General features: G+C 43.7%; 1 protein-coding gene across 4 annotated transcripts in view; it reads left to right on the top strand.

Annotated features, from left to right (window-relative positions):
• Positions 1-7,992, top strand: part of Extl3 (exostosin like glycosyltransferase 3) — an 89,737-nt gene that overhangs the window by 56,476 nt on the left and 25,269 nt on the right. For 2 of the 4 annotated variants that reach the window (XM_031361125.1, XM_031361124.1), the window contains exon 2: positions 7,323-7,413. The exons of the other annotated variants lie outside the window; for them this stretch is intronic. The gene's annotated coding sequence lies outside the window, so the exon portion shown is untranslated. The remainder of the gene's footprint in view (positions 1-7,322; positions 7,414-7,992) is intronic. 4 annotated transcript variants of the gene reach the window in all.

Below are 7,992 nucleotides of genomic sequence, written 5' to 3'. Positions count from 1 at the left end.
TTATTTATATGAGTGCATTGTTACTGTCTTCAGACACACCAGAGGAAGTCATCTGATTCCATTACAGATGGTTGTGAGCCGCCATGTAGTTGATGGGAATCGAACTTAGGGCCTCTGGAAGAGCAGCAGTCAGTGCTCTTAACCACTGAACCCTTTCTCCAGCCCCCGCTCACCTACTCTTAACTACCACCTAGTATGAAGGACAAATAGGAGCTGTAGTGAGCTAAGAGATAACTGAGTTCTACCCACTGTCACCATTGCCAGTAAGTGCTGGTAAGTGGGAGCTTTGATTCTGTTCCTTGGAAATGTATTATCCTCTTCCTAGTAAACAATGATTTAAAAAATAGCAAGACATTCTTTCTAACTGAGCGGCTTTACATAGAAACACACTGGCTCTATGCAGAAATGCTCAGGAAGGCCTTGATCGTTATGGAAACTAGAAGCATCTGCCTAGTGCTTACCTAGCACACAAAAGGGCTACACTAGTGCAAGGCCTTTTTATGTGTGGTATTCAACTACTAACGCCTGTGTGGGGGCTGTGTTTTTTTTTTTTTTTTTTTCGAGACAGGGTTTCTCTGTATAGCCCTGGCTGTCCTGGAACTCACTCTGTAGACCAGGCTGGCCTCAAACTCAGAAATCCACCTGCCTCTGCCTCCCAAGTGCTGGGATTAAAGGCGTGCGCCACCACCACCCGGCTTGGGGGCTGTGTTTTAACTGCTAGTACTTTGTGGTAGGATATCTCAGGGTAGGAGGACAGGGGTTTTGTTTTCTCTTTTTAAACTCTGGCTGATCTTAAACTGGCTGTGTAGCTCAGGGTGACCTTGAACTTTTTTTTTTTTTTTTTTTTTTTTTAAGATTTACTTATTTATTTTATGTATGAGTACACTGTCACTCTCTTCAGACATACCAGAAGAGTGCATCAGATCCCATTACAGATGGTTGTGAGCCACCACGTGGTTGCTGGGAATTGAACTCAGGACCTCTGGAAGAACAGTCAGTGCTCTTAACCACTGAGCCATCTCTCCAGCCAACATTGAACTATTTTTAAAATTTATTTTTAAAATTTTTTTAAAATTGTGTGCTTATCTGTGTGCCTGTGAATACAGTGCCTTCAGAATCCAAGAGGAGGACATTTGGATCCTCTGGTCCTAGAGTTATATAGACCATTGTGGACCACTGAGTCGGGAGCCAAACTTGGGTCCTTCACTGAGCTATGACTTCTTCTCTGACCTTGAAATCTTGATTCTGCTGCTTCCACCTCTCTGGGATCACAGGCATGTGCCACCATGTCTCACTTAATATAAGTGAAAAGAAAAATCAGGTTGCAAAAGAGAACATACGGTGTCCTAGTTCTGTAAGCATGTCTGCGTGGGTACGGGAAGCCTCTGCCTTTGGCAAAAGAGCATATGTATTTCCCCTTCAGAATCCATGTTATGTAGCCAAGAGAGAGGGGTAACTTTTCTTTAAAGCAGACAAGTGGTGGGTAGGAAGCAGGGGCTAAGAATCTAAGGATCTGGTCAGTAGGCTGGGGTGACCTCACCTGAGGGGTGGCCATTGTTAGTGACTTGTGCTTGTTTGTGTTTTCTCAAAGATGAGGAAAAGCCCTAGAGTTTGTGAGCAGTAGGATTGGGACACCACATGAGAATATAGATCTTCGGGGAAGCAGTAGAGGACAGAGTCTCTGCCACAGGTGCACAGATGCCTCTCTTACCCTGGACTGTGGGCTGTCAGGAGGAGGAAATGGCCACCAAGAAAGCATGACTGTGGTTTTCCTGTCTGTGGATTCTGTGTTCGCATTTATCATTACTGTGTGGTGTCAAGAATCTCTAGGTTGAGAAATTAACGTGAAATAGAAGGCTGATAATAAGGCCGGGCTAGCTGTCCAACAGACCGTTCTGGATGGGTACCATAGGTTTCTCAGAAATAAACAGCCCCAAATAAACAACAACACGGTTACAAAGGAAGCAATCTACCATACAATAAGCAAGAATCAGCAGCTACAATAAGGTGAGCCAGGGCCAACAAGGAGTAGGTACTGTTACAACATGAAAGAATGGGCTTCTAGAGACTTGAAATAGTTGTCAGAATTAAAACCCAGTGCTAGACTGAGTAGTGATACAGTCAGAGGAGAGAGCTGACCATCTTGCCTGTGAGCTGCATCTGGCTTCTGGCTTGTGCACATGAGGGGGGGGTAGAGAGAGAGAGAGAAAGAGAGAGAGAGAGAAAGAGAGAGAGAGAAAAGGAGGGAGGGAGAGAGGAAGAGAAGGAGGGAAGGAGGGAGAATGAATGAATGAATATGAGTGTGTGTGTGTGTGTGTGTGTGTGTGTGTCTTACTATGTAGACCAGGCTGGCCTTTAACTCGCAGAGGTCCCAGTCTCCTAGGTGCTGCTGGGATTAAAAGTGTATGCCACTGTGCCCAGTGAATGTCTTGCTTTTTATAGTTTTCAGCCTAAGAATGAACAACATTTTAAGGTGTTGTTTTAATTTTTTTTTTTTTTAAGTTTTTCGAGACAGGGTTTCTCTGTGTAGCCCTGGCAGTCCTGGAACTCACTCTGTAGGCCAGGCTGGCCTTGAACTCAGAAATCTGCCTGCCTCTGCCTCCCAAGTTCTGGGAATAAAGGCATGCGCTACCACTGCCTGGCTTGTTTTAAATTTTTTAAAGATTTGTTTTACTTTATGTATATGAATATTTTGCCTATATGTGTTTATGTGTGTTCTACATGCATGCCTGGAGTCATAGGGGTTAAAAGACAGCATCAGATCCCTTGGAACTGGATTCCAAGCCACCACGTGGTTGCTGGGAATTGAACCTGGGTCTACTGCAAGAGCAACAAATGCTCTTAACCACTGAGCTATTTCTCCAGATCCTTTCTCCTTTTTAAAAGACTAAAATATGCTGCAGATATTTTATGTGACCTCCACGCATACTAAAACATTAGTTGTCTGACCCTTTGCTGAAAGTTTCCCAACTCCTAAGTTAGACAGATATGAAGAAATTGCCAGAAGGCAGCACAGAGGGCAAAGTGAAAGTTATGAAGGAGTTGAGGTTGGAGAGGACTCTGACAGGCACCAAGTAGAGACCCAAGGGGAGACAGAGGCAGACTATATCCAGAGACTGCAACTAATAAACTTCTAGGTTAGCGACATGAATCCTAAGACTCAGTTCAGTGACTCCTCTCCAAATAAAAACACTACAGGAAAAGATTTTTCAAACAGCAGAGCGTGGACCTGGGGAGGTTGGTTGTTCAATTGGTAAAGTGCTTTCCACACAAACAAGCAGGAGGGCCTGTGTTTGATTCCTAGCCCTCATAAACTCCACATGTAGTGGCATGTACCTGTGCTGGGGAGGCAAAGGTGCCAGCATCCTTGGGGCTAGCCAGTAAGTATAGCTTAATGGTAAGCTCCAGGGTTGGTAAGAGACTTTCTCTTAAAAAGTAAGATTGGAGCCCTGCAGTGGTGGCGCATGCCTTTAATCCCAGCCCTCAGAAGCAGAGGCAGGCGGATCTCTGAGTTGGAGGCCAGCCTGGTCTACAGAGAGTGATCCAGGACATCTCTGTATGTGTAAGGCAATTTGATCCCACTGTCTGGTTGGGTGTGGAGAATAAAAATTGTGTATGAGGGGAAAAAACTGACAACCAGAAGGAATGAATGAAGCACAGAGAGGAACAGAATATTGTAAGCAAAGAAATAGGCAAGGACATGAGCAATCCTAAAACCAGCAGGAGCCTGTTGACCGTGAGCTGAGGCTAAAGTGGATCACCATGTGCCTGATGCAGGTTACCATGCTCTGAGCAGAGGGAGCCATCAGAAATACCACTAAACCTTTGGCTTGGTTAAGCCAACGTTATGCTTTGTATTTTATGGGTAACCATTAAAGAAGACAGATAAAATACAGTTCTCCTTAGTATGAGAGAGGGGCTGTGTTAGGTCCTGTTGATTAAAAACCTGCAGATACTCAAGTTCTTTATGTAAAATGGTGTAGTATTTGTACTTCCTGTTATGAGGAACTTTAATGCATGCTGAGGTGATCCCAGCCATACAATTATTTTCATTCTGTAACTTTATAACTGATACAAATGTTTTCTGATGGTCTTAGGTGACCCTGCAAAGGGTTAGTGACCCACAGACAGAGAAGAACCCCTGTGCTATGTGCTTTAAACCATCTCTAGATTACTTATAATACCATAGTAATCTGTCATCTTCTATTGTCACAAAACACTTGAGGTTAAGTAATGTAGAAAATAAAGAGGTTTAGCTAGCTGGGCAGTGGTGGTGCACGCCTTTAATCCCAGCACTTGGGAGGCAGAGGCAGGTGGATTTCTGAGTTCGAGGCCAGCCTGGTCTACAGAGTGAGTTCCAGGACAGCCAGGGCTACACAGAGAAACCCTGTCTCGAAAAACCAGAAAAAGAAAAAGAAAGAGAAAAACAAAACAAAACAAAACAAAAAAGTTTGTAAAAAGAGGTTTATCTAGCTCAGTTTTTTTTATTCATTGGTAATTTCATACATATGTACAGTGTTTTGATCTTATCAGCCCCCCACTCCCCATTCAACTTCCCCTCACATCTTCCTTCCAGCTTCTTGCCATCTTTTTATAACCCAGAGTGCAGTCAGTATGTCCTGTGCATGGGTATAGGACCATCCACCAGAACATGGGCAACTTAACAAGGCCATTTTCCCTATCTCTAGCCTAGCACCTTTCAGTTGCTCAAGCTCTTCAGCTACAGGTCGACTTCATGAGCTCTGTCCTTATCCTCCTGAAATTTTGAATGGCTTGAGCTTGCTCATAGTTTTGAGGTTGTAGATTCAAGAAGCATAGTTCTGGCTTTGACAAATGCCCCCTTGGCTATGTTACACTTGTAGTGGACAATAGCCTGGTAGAAATGAAGACCACAGGTGGTTTACTTGTTGGTATTATCATTAAGTTTTAATTATTTTAATTTTTTTGAGATAAGAGTCTCCATATATTGTCCATGTTGGTCTTGAATTCCTAACTCAAGTGGTCCTCATGCCTCTGCCTCTCTAGCAGGCATTTGCTATCATTCCAGGTTAACAGATTAATTCTTACTAAATACTAAATAAGACAGAAAGGTAGGGAGAAAGCGAGATGGGCTGCGGTCATCAGTAGACTGTGTGTAGTAGAAAAGTGGCTTGGAGACCTGAAGGATGGGCCAGCGAGACATTAAAACTGGCGCACATACCGATTTCAGTAATACATAAGGTAAGTTGGTAGAGAGTCTATATTAAGTAGGATGATTGTTGTGGGCTAGGGCTAGGGTGAAAGCAGAATATTAACTAAAAAGGGGTAAGTGTAAAAATTCTAAACCATTATTACAAGTATATTATTGTGATTATGATTACAATAAAAATGGCACAATTTGGCACGAGACCAGACACAGATATAGGAGCTGGAGATTGAAAAATAACTGAGTTACAATAATTGTAACTTTTTATATGACATACTCAGAAGTGTATGCTTACATGCAGTCTCTGCGTTTTATAATGCTTCCAAGCAAAGGTACTGTTGCTTTTCTGGTGATAAAATGAGCATCTGGCAGTGGGGTTCCATCCAGGCCTGGCTGCTCTGAGGTCTCTTTCCTGAGGATAGCACATTGTTTCTGACTGGAGGAGCATGGAATCATGGGTAGAACTAAAAGTTATTTGGAAAAAGAATTCCTTGAAGTAACTGGGTGCACCTCAGGAGAGGCAGTTTTGTCCAGAGTCAGGAGGACCTCGCTGTGGTACAGAGCAGCCAGTGTTGAGGGTAGCTTCTAGAAGATCTGAGCATAGGTGGTGCTTGACATCATGGAAGCAGATGGATTCATTAGCATGATGCAGAGAAACTTCCAGAGTCCTTTTTAAGTATGAGGTAGGAGGAAGACTGGATGTCCCCAAGACAGAAAAAGAACATGAGTCAAAAGTGTGGGTGGGTACTAAAAATGTCCTACCATCAAAACCAAGGGAAGAGACTGGGCAGCCATCAGTGACACAACTCATTCATTAACTCACAGTAGACACAGTGATGACAGAGCAAAGCTGGAGCAAAAGGGTTTAGTGTGGAAGGTGGGTGAGAAAGAAAATCGAAGGCAAGGGTGAGGGGGAAGGGAAAGGGAAAGAGGAAGGAAAAAAGGAAGAAGAAACAGTGGAAGAAAGTCAGTAGGTTAATACCAGAAAGTCAGGAAGTGTCAGGGACTACAAAAGACAACTTTAAAGTTTGAGAGCATTAAGAGCCTGAGCTGGGGTATAGCAGGGATCTCTCTGAATTCCAGGCCAGCCTGGTCTACAGTGAGTTCCAGGACAGCCATGGCTACACAGTGAAACACTGTCTCAGAAATACAAAATAAAACAAACAAACAAAAAAAAACTGAACCTGTGCCCGAGAGTCAAGAAGGAAAAGCCAAACATTTCAGACAGAACAGCAAGTATGTGGTAGTACAGAACTTGGTGTGGGCAAGCTGAAAGGCAGCCATGATGCTCTATTTGAATGAGCGGTGGTGGTGGGGAAGTGCACCAGAAAGCACCTGCAGAGCCTAAGGGGAAGAGAAGAAGCTGCCTCTAGTTTGTGAAAGTGTGAGGGATGCATTGTAGGCAGGGACAGGGCAGGCCGCCAGGCACTAATGCTGTGGCTGGTGAGGATTACAAGGTGCACAGTGCACTTGCTCTGAAAACCACACGAGATCACTCTGTGTAAGTGTTGTGAGGGCATTTTTCTAGATGGGAGAATTACAGAAGATAGTTTGACGGTTTCTCTTTCTTTTTATGCTTGCAAACTGTAAGTAGCTGTTTAGGAGACAAGATCTACACTATTGGCCATTGGTTGTTCTTTGGCTTGTGTTGGTGAATGAGATGGAACTTAGTCAAGTAAAATTCTTTAGAATCAGTGTTGGTTTCCGTTAGAACATTTATTTCTGTTGTTGACTCTGCTTGTGTGTTGGGTGCACTGGGAGTACTGTTGCCCAGCCATCGAACTCAAGATCCTCCTGCCTTCGCTTCCTCCATGTGGGATTGCAGGTGTGCCTGCACAAAGAGCTCCTGTGTACTTCTGAAGTCCGCATACACTTCTTGCATCTTACAGCATCCTGTTTTACACTGTCAAGCCCATCAGTAAGCAACAACTGCCCAAGTAGTTTGCCTGTGAAAAAACCCCATCGTCCTTGTGCTTGTCAGTAGTACCGGCTGGCTCCAAACAGCTCTGCTTGGTAGCATGCTCTGTGACTGCTGAATCTGCAAGGGAAGCCTTTCAGAAAGACTAATTAAATCCTTAACAGCACCTTCTGTAGAGCACTTTCCAAATTGTCACTTTCTGTTTTCTCTTTAAACCAGGAGAACAAGCTCTTGTGTCCACTAGTTCAAGAAATCCTGTGTTGAAGCATAATGCTACTATATAAGCCAGAGGAAGGAAGAGCGCTGCCAGGTAGGGTGGGCGGGAAGGCCCTGGCTTTGTGGCCCGGAGTCTGTCATCTCTCTTCTGTTCTGTTCTTTATTTACTCATTGGGATGGTAGAAGCACAAACATTCGAATAAAAGGATAATATGGATGCTTTAGAAATGTGGGTCATGAACCAGGCAGTGGCCATGTCTTTAATTCCCCAGCACCCAGGAGACAGGCAGGTGCATCTCTATGAGTTTTAGGCCAGCTGGGTCTACATAGTGAGTCCAGACAGCTAGGGCTACATAGTGAGACCGTGTCTCGAAAACAAAACAAACAGTCTAACAAAGGATGAAATGCAGGTCTTGATGTGGAGTGTTTGAGTAGAAGTTTTTTTTATCTGAGTTTGAAGATGTACTTTTATTTTTTGAGGCAGGGTCTTACTTATATAATTCTATCTGGTCTAAAACTCACTATGTAGACCAGGGTGTTTTCAAACTCATAGAAATCTGCTTCCCTTTGCCTCATGAATTCTAGGATTAAAGTTACTCACTACTATTCCTGGCCCTAACTTATTTTTATTTTATGTGTGTATGTGTGTGTGTGTGTGTGTGTGTGTGTGTGT

Source organism: Mastomys coucha, unplaced genomic scaffold (genome assembly GCF_008632895.1).
Source record: "Mastomys coucha isolate ucsf_1 unplaced genomic scaffold, UCSF_Mcou_1 pScaffold9, whole genome shotgun sequence".
NCBI classification, from domain to species: domain Eukaryota; kingdom Metazoa; phylum Chordata; class Mammalia; order Rodentia; family Muridae; genus Mastomys; species Mastomys coucha.
This window is presented reverse-complemented; position numbering and strand designations above follow the sequence as displayed.